A 15,474-nucleotide genomic window follows, 5' to 3' on the forward strand; every position below is an offset into this window, starting at 1 on the left:
AGGAGGAGGATTAGCTACTGAATCTTTCCTTTTGCGGATAAAATTGCAGTCTTACTCTTGGCTGTTAACAGCAATTTATATTTTGAATATTAGAAAGAAAAACAAAGTAATGACTCTTCAGACAGTTCCATCATTACAAACTGAAATTTCAAGACAGCTATTTCCTCCTACAGGCCACTGTGGATGTTTTTCTGTATACTTTATAAGATTTGAAAGTCTTGTTTTTCAATTCACAAAAGGATGAATCTTAACTGCTTACACGTCCTACATTACTTAAAAATCAGGTATCCTCCAGCCAGTCTTATTTGTAACTCTCAGTAAAATTAAACTTTTCATGCAGCAATTTTTTTCTACTTATGCTATTCCACACCTAGTCATCTATTCGAAAACAAAAGCCTGGCTTCATATCCTGTACTATCCAAAGAAGTTATCTCATTCCACATCATGTGTGAATACATGAATTTTCACAATATTAATGTAAGAAGTGGAAAATAAATATTCATGAAGCTATCCAGTAATGACCAAAAAATAATAATATTCTGCTAAAAATTGAAAAGAAAGAGTTTTATTAACATATGAAAGTGAGCCCAGCCTCAAATTGACTTCTTCCAACTTAGTATTATAATGTGTGACCTAACCTCCTTCTTCATAACTAATTAAAACTGTTGTATTATTCATATGTAACAGATACCAAAAAGTCTTATGTGAACTGCTTAAGAAGGTTCTGCAATAAAAAAAAATTATTGTATCATTCTAAATGTCTTTATCTCTTATAATTCAAAATAAAATCAAACACCTAAATGCATTTCCAATAATGTTTCAGATTTGCAGAAAATTTCTTTTATTTACTATTGGCTTTGCTCCACAAAAAATTGACAAGAGGATCTGCATAATGGAAACCAGTACCTTACTATCAGCAACTAGGAAAAAAATTAGGTGAATGTAAATAGATATAAAAATAAATATTTATTGTATCTTTAATAAGTCTTTTTATTTCAAATCTCAAAAGCTCACATTTGTCAAGCAAAATTTTCTACAGATCTTAGACTATTGGGGTGAGGGGGAAGAGTTCCATTTTTTCTCTTCCAGGTTTGATGCTAAACTGTTCCACTCTTTTTGTCTGTGTTAAAACAAACCTCTCCACTTAAAAGCAGTTTCTAGAGCAGTACTTTTTTGAGAACTGTACTTAGAAATTATAAGAGCGGTACACAGAAATTATAAAAATACTTGAAGTAATGCCATGGAAATTTTGAGCATCTTCCTCCTAAGTTAAGATGAATTTAAAATGGAGTTATATTGCCCAGGATAAAAGGAGATATACTTTTTGCCTGATCTAAAACATCCAAAGGGTTAAGAACTAATTTAGTTTTAAACTATCAGAAACCACATGCAATAATTATCTCAGCAACTCCTATGTCCATATAATAATAATCAAGCACTAATCAATAGAAATTAGATATTGGGTCCAACAACAAAAGTTTGTTCCCGCAATAGGTATTCATCTATTACTTTTATTGAAGGCATTTTGCAGTTGCTCTTGCTTTATTTGCTACAGAATAGATTGGGTTCTGAGTAAGTTGCTGACAACATAAATATCAATATAGCATAATATGTCAACATATCAAATAATAAAATGATAACAAGGCCTGAAAGGTGTAAAGAATTAATTTCTTTACATCTGAAACTTTTGTACCAACTAGAGCAGAATAAAACCCGTACTTGTTAATAAGTTTCATTATGCAATTTGAGTTTTGTTAGACTAGATAACGGAGCTGAATACTATGACCACTAATCACTTTCTCTAGTTCTTTCTTTTGGTTAAAAGCTGATGTTCAAGTGCTAGTTCAAAATTATGATCAACTCTAAGTTCACAGCAGTTCTGCATTTGGAACCTACTTGAAGAATCAATAAGATTTTAAGTAAACCTCTGATGTAGTGCATTTGCATATAGAAACAATCCTGGTGGACATGCTCTATGATAAACAAATAAAGGGTTAAATGGCAACTCTCAGAGGTTTGTGATCAGCAGCACAGAGTCTGCCTGGAGGCCTGTTGGTTTATATGGATCCAGTACGTTTAGCTTATCCATCAATGACTCGGATGAAGGGGCAGAGGCCTCCTGGGCGAGTCTGCTGCCACAGCAAGGCCGGGAGGGGCAGCCAATCCCCCAGTGTGCTGTGCAGCCCTGCAGAAGGGCCTCCACGGGCTGCGGGGATGGGCACCTGCCCCACAGCCCTCCGTGGCCCCTGCAGCAGCGTGGTCAATGGCCAGAACCGAGCTCTGTGCTCCTGCCCCTGGGGCAGAGCTGATGAGGCTGCTTGAGATGAACACAGGCTGGGCCCCTCACTTTGCACTGGGCCAAACTGCTGAAGGGTGTCTGCAATGAAGGGGAGCCCTCACAGCCCCACTTTGTGTCAGAGAGAAACTGAGGCTATTCTTTGAGACAGAAAAGCCTCAATTTATGCTAATTTTCTATACCCTTAATGCAACAAACAGACTACAGCAACACAGACAGCCCACAAGAATTAAAAGGCTTGGGCCTTGGGGTTTTTCCCCCAAAAAACATTGATTACATTGTGATAAAGAGAATAAATTCTTCTAATTGATATAAACCAATAGTTTTATTTCCACCGTATAGAATATTTTGTCTAGCAGCAGAGTCCAGAAAAGATGGGACAGTCAGACTTGAATACTATTAATACTATTAATATCAGACTTGAATACTATTAAAACTTGGAAAAATAACTATAACCAAGAAAGCATATATTTACACAAATAAAAAAAAAATCTTTATATCACCTGTCAGTTTTTGCCAATGTGAAACATCACTGGATTCAAACATATATCTTTAAAGGTTCATTTTGCCCTGAAATCCAGCTGACTCTATCCTGAAAAATATAAGTCCTTATATATAAATGGGATGATATTATCTGTGACTGAAATTCTTCCTGCAGATTGGGCAAGAATTGGCATTCTCATGGGTATTACAGAGGCACTAACTGCAGAAGACATGGCCACATATGATTGAAACTATTATTTGTCCACTTTACACAATCTGGAAGAAAGGAGACCACAATGGTGCTTTGAAGTTTCCTGGTCTATTGAGCATCAGGCAGTATCAGAAATGTGTCCATAATAATAAGAAATGCAAAGATCTTCCAGTACCATCTCAGCAAGCGTTTCTCCTTCTGCGTGCACCACCACATTTTGTGTGACTAGCTGGTTTGAGCTTTATAACAAGGTTTATGTTTCAAGTTAGCTGTCAGCATCCCACATAAAGCCAGCTGCTTTGCCCAACTCTCCCTCTGCCCTGTTCTGCCTCCAACAAAACAAGAAAGGATGACAACATGGGGATCCTTTCCTCTGAGTAGGTATCCATGCAAATCAGACAGGTAACAGTATTAGATGGCCTTGCAGTAGAGAACAGGACCAGAAAGACCATAAGAGGTCTTCATATATTATAAGACATTGTGGAAAGGCCTTGTGGTAATGCAAAGTCATCAATAAAACTGGCAGCCTGGTTTTAGAATTTTCAACAGTACAATGAACAGCGTGTATTTTTGCCTTAAATTTACAATGTTCTATTCCTCCTCTCATCCTTTCCTTTTTTATTGCAAAGAAAGCTTTTGAAGTGACAGCTGCTCTTCATTTGTGTTCATCAGTGCTTATAATTTGTGTGGAAGCATTGATGGAGTCAGGTTAGCAACATGCAGGAACTCCAGTGTTTCTCATAACTCAATATTCCCTAAAAGCAATACATGGTAAACTGACTGAATCAGTGCAAATTGTTTTCAACTTTAAAAACAAAATAATGTTCTCTGAAAAATGTACCCAACTGCATAACAAAAAGCAATTTCAAAATAATTTAATGAAACTAGCAGACAGCTTGCTTTGTGGTGTGCCATGCTGGGACAAAGTTATAGAAGCTGTGATGTGACGTTACTGTTTGTTAACATTTTCCCATGAGCCTTCCTTCTGGTGTCATTGGAGAGTAAATCATTTAGTAATTCTGAATTCAGCTGAACAGATTTTTTTTTCATGGTTATTTTACCACTGAGGTTATGTAAACCTAAGCTATGCTTGAGCAAAAAGCAATCCTAAATATCAGTTGCATATTACTGACAAGGTAAAATTGGTGATTCGTTCAGTTGTAACAAAAGTCACATTTGGATCTCATATAGCATTTGAATAATTCTAAGCAGTTAGTATACAGAACACATTACTTATTAAGCCTGTATGACATAACTCAATTTTTATCTTCAGATGTAAATGTGCCATTTTGTTTCTTGGGCCAGTGTATAGAAATTGGTAAGCTTTTACAATGCTGCAAGGGAATATTTGATACCACAAAAGTGTTCATACCAATCTGAATTCGACTCAGTCATACGTTAAAGTTGCCTTTTGCAAAAATATTGCAAAGCAGTTTATTTTCTTCTCTGTACTAAAAAGAAAACTTATTAACACAAAGTATGAATACAATAAACTGAAAAGGAAAAATCAGTAAAATTTTCCAAGCACAAACACCACGAATATATCTCTTTGTAAATGTCAAGGTAAATGTAAAACTTCTTTTAAAAATCTGTAAAGAGATCATTTCTATTTCTCAGTCCTTGCATCACATTTGAAAGTAGTATATGTATATTTCTTCCTTGCAATGACCTATAGTATAAAATAACTGCATGATTGTTTTGGTCAGAGATGGGAGGTTATCTTTGAATTAAAATGAGTTTATTTGGTATTTTTTGAGCCACATATGAAAACAATCTACAGAATGCAGGTCAGGTGAAAAGGAAGCAATATCCATTTTATGGATGTATGAATCTCTGAAAAGGTTATGTATCTGTCTGATTTTTTTCTATATATTTTTTCTCTATTATCAAAAATACAGTATAGCACTGGGTTTATAGCATAAGTAGGAATTTAATTTCACTGAATTAGAGTAGTTAAAAAAATTATAATTTTGCATGTTGCTCTCATATCTTTTGGAGTGTCTTCTCTGTTCTTCACTGGAGATCTCTGACATAAACCTTTCAAATATAGTGAGAGTAAAAGAAGCTAACAAGTCATTTTTCATCAAAGCAGTGTAACACGTCTACTAGAAAAACATGGTCTTCCCTATTCCTTCTGAGTATCTAAAGAACAAGGATAGCAAGAATAATGGAAGTACTCGGTCGTTCCTTCTCTCAGAACGTGATTTATAGTAATTTATAGTGACTATGGAGACATCTAAGGCACCTCCAGGCTTACCTCTATGGAGCATCAGCCTCAGATCCATTACTGTCATTACTTTCTAAAGGGGAGAGTCTCCCTTCTGAAAATATTTACACAGTTTTGAGGAAAAAATGCTGTTCTGGCATGTGCTCAATGGACCTTGAATATCAAAGAATCACAGAATGGTTGGAAGTGACTGCTGGAGGTCCTCTAGTCAAATGTAACTGTTCAAGCAGAGTCACCTAGAGAATGTTATTTAGAAATATGTCCAGACAGCTTTCAAATATCTCCACAATTTCTGGGAAAAGAGTGTCAAAAAACTTGCTAGAGTCTCAGTACCTTCCACTGCACTCCCCCCTTCTATCCAGCCAATTCTTCCATCAAAAAAGGCAGTAAGGTTGGTTAAGCATGGTTTCCTTTTGATGAATCCATTCTGACTACTTTTGATCACCTTTTTCTCTTCCATGTGTTTAGAGACATCCCCCTAAGATGAGCTGTCTCATCATCTGTCCAGGGAATAGGTGAGTCTGACTGGCCTATAATTTCTTCTGTCATCCTTTTTGTCCTTTTTGAAGAATAGGGTGGCATTTGCTTTCTTCCAGTCCTCAGGCACCTCTTCTGACTGCCATGGCTTTTCAAAGGTGATTTAGAGCAGCCTAGTAATGATATCTGACATATCTGACAGCACTTGTGAGTGCATCCCATTAGGCCCATGGATTTCTGGATATCAAGTTTGACTAAATGGTCTCTAACCCAATCCTTCTCAACCAAGGGAAAGTCTTCTTATCTCCAGGCCTTGTCCCTAGTCTCCTGGGTCACTAAGTGAAGACTGCAGCAGAAAAGGTATCTTGGCCTTCTCTGCAGCCTCTGTTGCAACAGTCACCGTTCCACCGAGTAGGTGGCCAACATTTTCCTTAGTATTTCTTTTGTTATTGATATATTTGAAGAAGCCTTTCTTATTATCCTCAACATCTTCACAGAGATTTAATTCCAGATGAGTCTTGGCCTTCCTTATTGCATTTCTGAATACTCTGACATCACAAAATTCATCCCAGGCATCCTGTGCCTGTTGCATGCATAGCTGCTGACAGTAGTTCCTTGTTCATCTATGTAGGTCTCCTGTCCCCTTTCACATTTTCATGCCCAGAGGGACTCCAGACAGCCAGGAGGAAGCTGATGAAGGTGATGATGAAGGAAGCTTCACCCTCCGTAGTCTGCATGGAAATGAGACAAATTTACTTGAAAATAATGTATTAATGTAGTAGTGCATTGGGGCAGTCTGTAGTTTTAAATCTTGATGTATAAGTCAGTGTTTTGAAAACATAAACCAGTGACTGCTGTGTTATCAAGGGAAACAAATGGGGAATTCATGTCAAATACTGAAAATATATTGATTGAATTATTCAGAAGGGAAAAAATTAGAATTGTACTAAATAAATTGTAATTTAAAAAAAATAAAATTTAGCCTTTCCTCAAATATCTAATTAAGTATATGAGCTTCTGCATTTCAGAGAGTGAATAGCAATAATATTTATTATACTAAGCTTTCTCAAAATAGAAGAAATTTTAACAGTTCTAATATTATATTATTGAATAATTTTAAAAAGCAACCAACATATTTCATCAAACTAAAAGTGAAAAAAGAGAGAAGATTATCAAAGCATATTCCCCCTGGGGATGTTTTAGGATATCTTCTCAGTTCTAGTCCTGACATCTGAAAATCCCTAGTGATGCCTGACTTAGCTATTTCTCTGTTCTGGGATATTTTGGCCAATTTGCTCAAGACTTTCTCCTTTTCTGACATTGCATTATCTCAAATGGTCTTAAGCACTACAGCAAGCAGAAGACCCCAGTGACCTCTCTATCAAATCTGGAAGAAAACCTGATCAAATGTCACTCCCCTGAGTGTAGGTTTAGGATCAAAATGGCTCCAAAAAAGGGGCTCAGAAACTGAAGCCAATGATCTGCCATAAACGGTTCCCAAAGTAGTAAGAAAGATGAAGAATTTTGGAGAAATCCCTACAAAAACAAAAAAATATTGATTTTTTTGGCCTGATTCCAAGACCTGCATCTGTTGACAGACCTAGTGAAGAGATTCACGGTAAGCAGGGAACAAATAAGCACTGTGGAGTAAACAAAGTGAAAATTGGAGAGTCCTGAGCCATTTGTTAACTAATGCTTCTTCTTTAGGAGCAAGTGAAGGAACAGAACAAACAAAGAACATCCAAGATGACAGGGATTTGCCCACTCAAACACAGTAAAAAAAAAGAGAAAGGACAAAGTATTGTATATTTCCTCAAGTCATTTTTGAAGCTGAACCTTCAGATTTAAGTTGTGTGACACTGACAGGTCATATAGTACAGAAGCTCCAGATTTTTTCTGCATTAGGTGTGTGGCACTTACATTTTTCCTCATCTCTAGTGTTGTATTTTAGCTTTATACTACTGTGGAATCAAAATGCAGTTCCAGCACATATCATTTGCACACTGTAATTTTTTGAAGACACTTATCTGGACCAGTAGACACCAAAGGTTGCCATTTCGTCCTTTTAATACTTTAGAAATTTTCTTGAAATTTCTGTAGAAAGGTCACTATTCATAAAAGTATTCATGTCCAGGAAATTAGAAGTGGCCGTGAACCTAACTAGATTACATAGGATTCCAGTTTTCATTAAATGGCTTTTCCATTTCCTTCTTTATAGTTATGGGAAATGCTTTGAACTATTATCAAGCATCATCTTTTACTGTCTTTGGCTGGTTTAAAAAGACAAATGATTCATTGTCTTTTTCTGAGATACCTGTGTGCATGAATGTTGTTTTCCATTTTCTCAGAATGCTGTCACCTCATTTGTTGAACAGTGTTGTACATTACTTGGCATTTTGGTTTTTGTATGTAGCAATTCCCATATTTTTAATTACCATATATGATTTAGACATCTTTTGGTATTTCCAATGCAAAAACAAAATCCCAAAAAAAATCCCAACAAAAAACTAAACTCAAAACACTAGCTAATATTTACTATATCTATATTTCTCTATACTATAGAGAATTATCATTTTAGAAGAACCGCTATTTTTCTTTTAAGGCTGACATGAAACCTTCAACATAACTCCAGTAACACTGTCTTTGGTGAGTCACACTACTGCATTTGAGCCCCAAAATGTGACCAAAAACTTAAATTTATTTTTGATTTTCATTCTTAAATTTAAGAGCATAAATTTAGCCCTTTTCATCTAAGACATAGGCCCACTCATTACAGCAGTTTGCTTCCATTTTTATGTCTCCAATTACCTGAAACAAAAGCACACCCTTTCCCAAGGTATCTTAAAAAGCAGGGGTGCAATCTGAAAAATATCTCATTCTCACTACATCAGTTTTTAAGAAACACTTTGTTCTAGAAAAGGTAGTCCTGGAGAACGTTTGAAACACATTTAATGAGCAGTTCCCATTAGGAGCCCAAAAACTGAGGCCTAAGTGAAGGGACCTAAATGCAAAGCAGCAGAGATCACATCCAGGGAACTCCTGCTTGAGTTAAATGTTCAAGTGCAGAATGCAGGCAGAAAACTGATTCCATTAGCTTACAGTAAATATTTGTTATTAGTTCCTGGAACACTGACTCTGTAAATTCCTGAAGGCGGAGGGATGTTGAAAGCCCTTGAATGGGGTTTCGAGAAATGCTGAGGCTTTGGAGGATTGTTTTGGGATTTTTCACTATTTCTGCAGTCTGCAGGAGTTTGTTCTCTAAGGCAGATGAGAGGCAAGCTGATAAAATCCCAACCACTTCATATATATATTCAGAAACCACCTTTTATTTTTCTGGCTAGGTACCAAAAGATAAAGGAAGGAACATTTTTTAACACATATAACTTAACCTTGTATTAAATTCCATTCCTATGGTGAAAAAAAGAGAAAGATTTCACTAAGATTTCCTGCAATGAAAAAGTGTTAATAATCACAAATATCAAGGGAAAAGCACAGGATGTAAGGAGGAGTAGAATAATAAATCTTCATGATTTTCCAAAGAATATGTTTCTGCCTCAGGTATTTTTTAAAAAGCAGGCTTTTCAAAATACTGTGCTATGGAAAGAAACCCCCAGGAATCTCCTCTAAAAGAGTTATGCTACTTTTTAAATGGCTTTAAATGTCCTGTTGAGAATTTGAAGAAGTTGCTGGTAGCTCACATAGAGCTGTCAATGATCACAAATAGATCCCTCAGTGATATTTGACCCACAGACAACGTGAGCAAAAAAATGGCTTCACATAAGTCAAAAACTTTGCCAAAGAATCACTAGTAAATGTCATTTAAATATGCCTATCAGCAAATTACCCTTGCAATTAATTAGTAATGTTATCAAGAGAGTATACTAATACTACAAATAATAATTTGACCATTTCCATTGAGTTTGAATTACATTTTGTTAAAACTGAAACAAATAAGATTCTATTTTATGTGATTATCATTATGAGTAAATGTTCTCGATGCACACAACACAGAAATGAAGAGGATTCAGCTTTAGGGATTCATATATGTAAAGGAGCACCCAGATCAAAATACTCTGTAATCTACAGAATCAAAGGCAATGTGTATAAAAATTGTTCTCTCCAGCCCCAGGAAATTAAGTCTTTATTCCTAAAATGAGTGCAACTTTCTTTTAGGTATTTATTTCTTGTATTTCATTCTGTGGAGCACTACATACATTAAATAAAAAAAATAAAAAGAAAAATAAGAGAGAGTCTTCTTTGAAATACTTAGGCTTTTTTCCCTAGAAGGATGTTGAATTACTGACTTACTCCAGAAACCTGTAAAGTTCTCAAAAGAATACTCTCCCTTAATTAGACTTCTCCATGCTTAAAATGAGGATGTGCTTAGCTAGTTTCAGGAGTATTCTGTAGCTCTCCTTTTGGGACACACAGTCACTGCCTTAAGAGATTAATTCTCCATATGCCTCATATGAAGTGAAAATAAAACAATATTTCATTGTCATTTGCCAGTGACAGAAGACTTCATGATTGTTATCAAGATCAAATCTTTCTTCTATAACTGGTAGTTCTCTTGTATTTTGTGCACATCTCATTTTCTTTCTTGTCACACATCTGGAACTTTAAGTAGATGGTTTATCATCCAGTAAAGCATAATCCCTCTTATGAATTTTCATCTCTGTTGCCTAATTTCTGTGTGAGCATACTGAGTTTGTCATTATATTACTTAAGAGTAATTTGCTTTTCTCAGTGGCACTGCACAGGTAGGCATTAACTTCTTTTTTGTACTAGATTCATTGTGCTTGACATCATAGCTAGTTTTTGTTTCCTAGAAGGTTGTTTCTTCTTTGTTTCTCTCTGACACTTAGGAGAAAATCCATTTCCACCCATCAAATCTAGTTTAAGGCTCTCCTAATAAGCCCAGCTATTAGGATATTATCCCAACAAATAAACTAAAATATACATTCAGATATGCAAAGCTTATTTGGTAGCATTTGAACCCAGAGACAAATAGTGCACATTAAGGTTTAAGGAATAAATAATTATGGTAAGCTACTTCCGAAAAGATAAGGAAAAAGTAAAAAGGAAAATAGAAATAAAAAGTAATAAGGAAACATCCTAATGGTTGAAATGAAACATAAAAATGGCAGTCTGACTGTAGGACTGTGTTGCTCCCTGGTGCCTGAATCAGTTCAAGAGAAACATGGAAATAAGGTCACTCTGTTCAAGATTGCAGATGATAAAAGGATTACAAGAAGGAACAAATAAGGTTGAGTGGCACAAACTGAGTTAGATTTTGATTGTTTACATGAACAACATAGCAGATGGTGAAGGTGTTTTGTTGTACAGTAAGATGTAAAATAATCAGGCTTAGAGCAAGAAAATAAGCTATACAATAGGTGGCAAATGGCCCAATAATTTAGCACACTGATCAGGAAAACAGTTTGAAGGTTATGGAAAATAATTTTAACCAGAAACACAAAGCAGAGTTGCAGGAAAAAAGGCAAGCAGAACATTACTGTGAATGTGTAGATGAATAGACTACAATAAAAGGAAATAAAATGCTGTTATTGTGCACTTTCCTATATAGAACTGCATATGCTTCACTGGGTAGCCATCACTGGAAGAAAATGTTTTGAAGTGAAGAAAAGAAATGTCAGCAAAATTATAATAACTCTTGAAAAATACACATTTAGAAAAACATGGTTTGAGCACTAAATTTATAAAGGAATTTAGGTGACAGAATTAGGCACAGTGTAATTTTATCCACAATTAATTGCAATAATCCAAAGTAAATGGTGTTTAAAAAATGCAAAATTCTATATATTCCGTTCTTGTATTAAAATAACGGTCATATTGAAGACATACTTAAGTTAAATCAGTAGTATCATCAAAACAGCACTTTAGGTATGACATTAATAAAGATATTAAATAATTTTAGTCAAAGACTAGGTTCAACTGTAATTCAGTAAATAATTTTCAATAATTCAGAAAGATAAATTCAGTGATGAAAGTTCAAGTCCAAAGGTAAAAAATTCTTTACAAACATGGATTGACTGTTCAGCTATCACCATTTTTTCTTTACTGTAAGGCTTTGAGTCACTATTTTTTGGTTTCCTTTAAGGCAAAGCATTTGTTTACATTTAAAAGCTACATTTTTCTAATTCCACCTGCATTCTGTTTCAGAATAAGTCTGACAGGAAGATTCAGACTGAGATAAAAACATTCAGTTATAAATACTACAGGAACAAAAAAGAAAATATCTATTCACTGTTATTAGCAGGAAATGTTTTAAACTACAAAGAGATTGGACTGCTTTTTATAACAAAGAAGGAACTAAGAAGTTTCATTATCAAGCAGAAGAAAATTAAAAGGTAGGGGGGAAAAAAGGCAAATTTTAATAGCTTCAATTGTTGAGTCAATCAGTACCCAATTACTTTCTTTCTTCACTGCACTACATTTCAACATTATGATTTGTACTATTTTATGTTAATGGCATACCAGCTGATATTGCTTTAGGTTGTGTCAAACATCATTGAAAATGTGCACAAGGAAAGCAGGAGGCTAACCAGCTATTGTTCACTCAGTATAAAAAAAGAAGGAATTATCTTCTTTGTGTATAATTAGCAAGTGGGACAACAAATTTATTCCCTAAAGTCCATTTTGTTCCCATTAAAGTCCATAGCCTGCTTTAGCAATAAAGAGGTATTTATAGAGTGCATGTCCATGTAGGCATTTCACTAAAAGATTTGGAAGAATAAAGACAATGAAAAAAGCTGAGAGTAAACAACAAAAAAATTCCAGCTACAAATTCTGGAACTGTGGTGGTACAATGCGAAAAAGGTTAGAGAAATTGAGGTATAAGAATTGAAGGATTAGACTCCAGGAAAAGATATCTTACCATAAAACAAAATAAATAAAACAAAAAAGGCTAAAACATCCAAAAAGCCTGAATTGCACATGCGGTCTATTTTCCTGCTTTAAAGTAAAAGGTATAATGAGTACTATGCTGTTATGTCAGGTATATTTTCAAGACCTACAGAGCACTGAATTTATTTGAGTCAGAAGATTTTGTGTTGAAGCAAAAGGACACAACATACATAAATGATCAAACTCGCCAAGAGTAGGATGAAAGGCAAGATCTGCTAAAAGAATCATACAGTAAGTCTTGCAAGTCAAACAAAACTCCCAGTGCAAGTAAATGCAGCATTCAAATTGTTCATATAAAGACTGGAAATGGTCAAAAGAGCCTCTATTCTACTTCTATGGAGCCTTCATTTTTTTATGTGATTGGAGAAGAGGAATATTTTTAATGGTTATTTTTTAATTTGTGTTACAATACAGGAAAAACAAATTCCTGTGGGTGTTTTTCAAGTACTCTTTGCCTAAGCAATCAAATGTAATGGTAAAGACTGAAGAATAATGGAGCACAACCATATTCATCTCCCTGCCTAAAGAACCTACTAGGATGCAATTTATATTGCATAGATATTGTAGCTTGGGAACTAGAAATGCAGGTTACTTTTAAGAAAATACAGGAATAAAATGGAGCTATCCCATTTCTCCACGAACATTTTTCTCAGCGCCAAATCACACGGTATTTCTATCTCCCAAAACTAAAAAGGAAGGCAGTGAGAAGAACTGACAGAAGAAATTCCAACCCTCTGACCCGTTTCTGCATCAAAAACAAAAAAAACTAATATTTACTACCATTCTAATAATCATTGCATTATTTCCATTTCTTTTATTGTTTTATCAACTAAGGAGGACAATACTTAATATTATAAGTTTGTAGCTCTAGAGAAGTTATTTTTTTCTTGGCTCTACTTCATCATCCAGTGACTTAATAATTTGGTTACGTCATCCAAATGTGGCTCTCATCCAAATGTGCAATTCTGTATTACTTTTTTTTTTTTTGATTTTTAAATCCACCTATACACCTGGCACATTTTTGACTTAAATGCAAGTAGAATGCATTCAGGATACATTGTGTCATAAAAATAATTAAACCGTGTTCTCTTTGGGAAAAGTCTGCTTATTACCGAATATTTTTGTATTTTAGAATTTCTATTAACATATCTATTTATTAACTTTCTTATCTTTAAGGATATCCTTTTCAATTTAAAATATTTTCATTCATATAATTAAAATGTCATTATTAAAACTACTTTAAAGTTCTCTCTTGTGAGATTTTTGAATTATAATGATCATCCAGTGGGACTTGAAAGGCAATGGGAATTTTAATGGGAACATTTGTCCAACTTGCATGGACTTCCATTAGTGTTTTATATAAACATGCGTGGCCTATTCTCAGTTGTCTGCTTACTTGTCTGAAAGGATCCTTGCTTGTATATTTGGCTAAATATTAAATTGCACTTGGATTTACTAAAGACTTCAAAAACTTTACCATATATATCACAAGATTTTAACTACAGCCAGCATTTTACATTCATATATTTTGCTCTGATAACACAAATTCAAGACTCCAGATGGATGCATTAATCACAGAATCTTCTGAGTTAAAAGGAACTCACACGGATCATTCAACTCCTATGTGAATAGCCCATACAGGCATCAAACCCACAACTTTGGCATTATTAGCACCCAGATTTAACCAACTGAGCTAATCTCAGCATCAATAAATATAACTGAAACAATAAATGTAAAGGAATTAATATCTTTTCTTTAGTTCAACAAGTAGAAAGGGAAGAAAAATTATTATAATAAACTAGCCTCTAAGCCAAGTTATTGTTCATCTTATGTGAAAACATTTTGTAATCCAGACTTATTATTGAAAGTTTTTCAAACTAATATATCATTCTGGTTTCTTAGGTTCCTTTAATGCTTAGCATTCTTTGTTATCAAGTCTGCCAAGGCAAAAAATGTAAACTTTCTGCCTACTGTTCCTAATCCAGACTCCTGAGTTTAATAAAACCTATGAATCTTTTAATATGCCATCAGTGTGAAGTAGTTTTTCAATGGAACTAGATGCTCCATGCCAAAGTAAATTTTTCAGTCATAAAATTTTAAAAAAATTATAAAAATTCATGAAGTACTGAACCATGGACATTTAGTAGTTAGACTTGCTGTAAATTATTGTGATGCTTAGAACCTATAGCAACTGTCTACAAAATCAATGCAGGAGGTTGTGCTTATGACACCTTGAGGGATTGGAAAGGATTAGTTGAGGACAGACTACCTCATCTTTAAATTGACCATAAATTGTTCAACCTTAGAAGCATACAACAGGGGTTTTGCTTTTAATTGTTTTAATTACTGTTTATGCAAATTCTCCTCTAAATCAGTATCAAACATATCCTAAAGCTATTCATACATAAAGCTAACTCATTCTGTGCTTGACAATCCTGATGCTGAAGCAATGCCAGCAAAATAGCTGATTATATTAGATATGGTTGAGGCTCATTTGCAATTTCTGATTAAACTGCATTTATTGTACTAGATTATAATGCTAATCAGAATTAGCTAGGTACTGAAACACGACCACAATTGATCACAGAATAAGTTTTTAGAAGATCGGACAGAAAACTAGAAATGGGACTAACCTGCAGTGTGTTTATTAAGATTAGCAATAGAGCAAAACAAACTACCATTCAGAGAAATTTTAATTTTGAGATTCCATTTCGTATGACTCAGAGGTAGAGGTTCAAAGGCATGACTATGTGTTTTAATTAAAATTATACAAGGCTCCAAGGTAAACATTTGTACTTTATGCTTAAACAAAAGGACTTTACTTCGTGTTCAAATATAAAGCAGGATCAGTAT

The sequence above is a fragment of the Ammospiza nelsoni genome, chromosome 4 (genome assembly GCF_027579445.1).
Source record: "Ammospiza nelsoni isolate bAmmNel1 chromosome 4, bAmmNel1.pri, whole genome shotgun sequence".
In the NCBI taxonomy this organism is placed as follows: Eukaryota; Metazoa; Chordata; class Aves; order Passeriformes; family Passerellidae; genus Ammospiza; species Ammospiza nelsoni.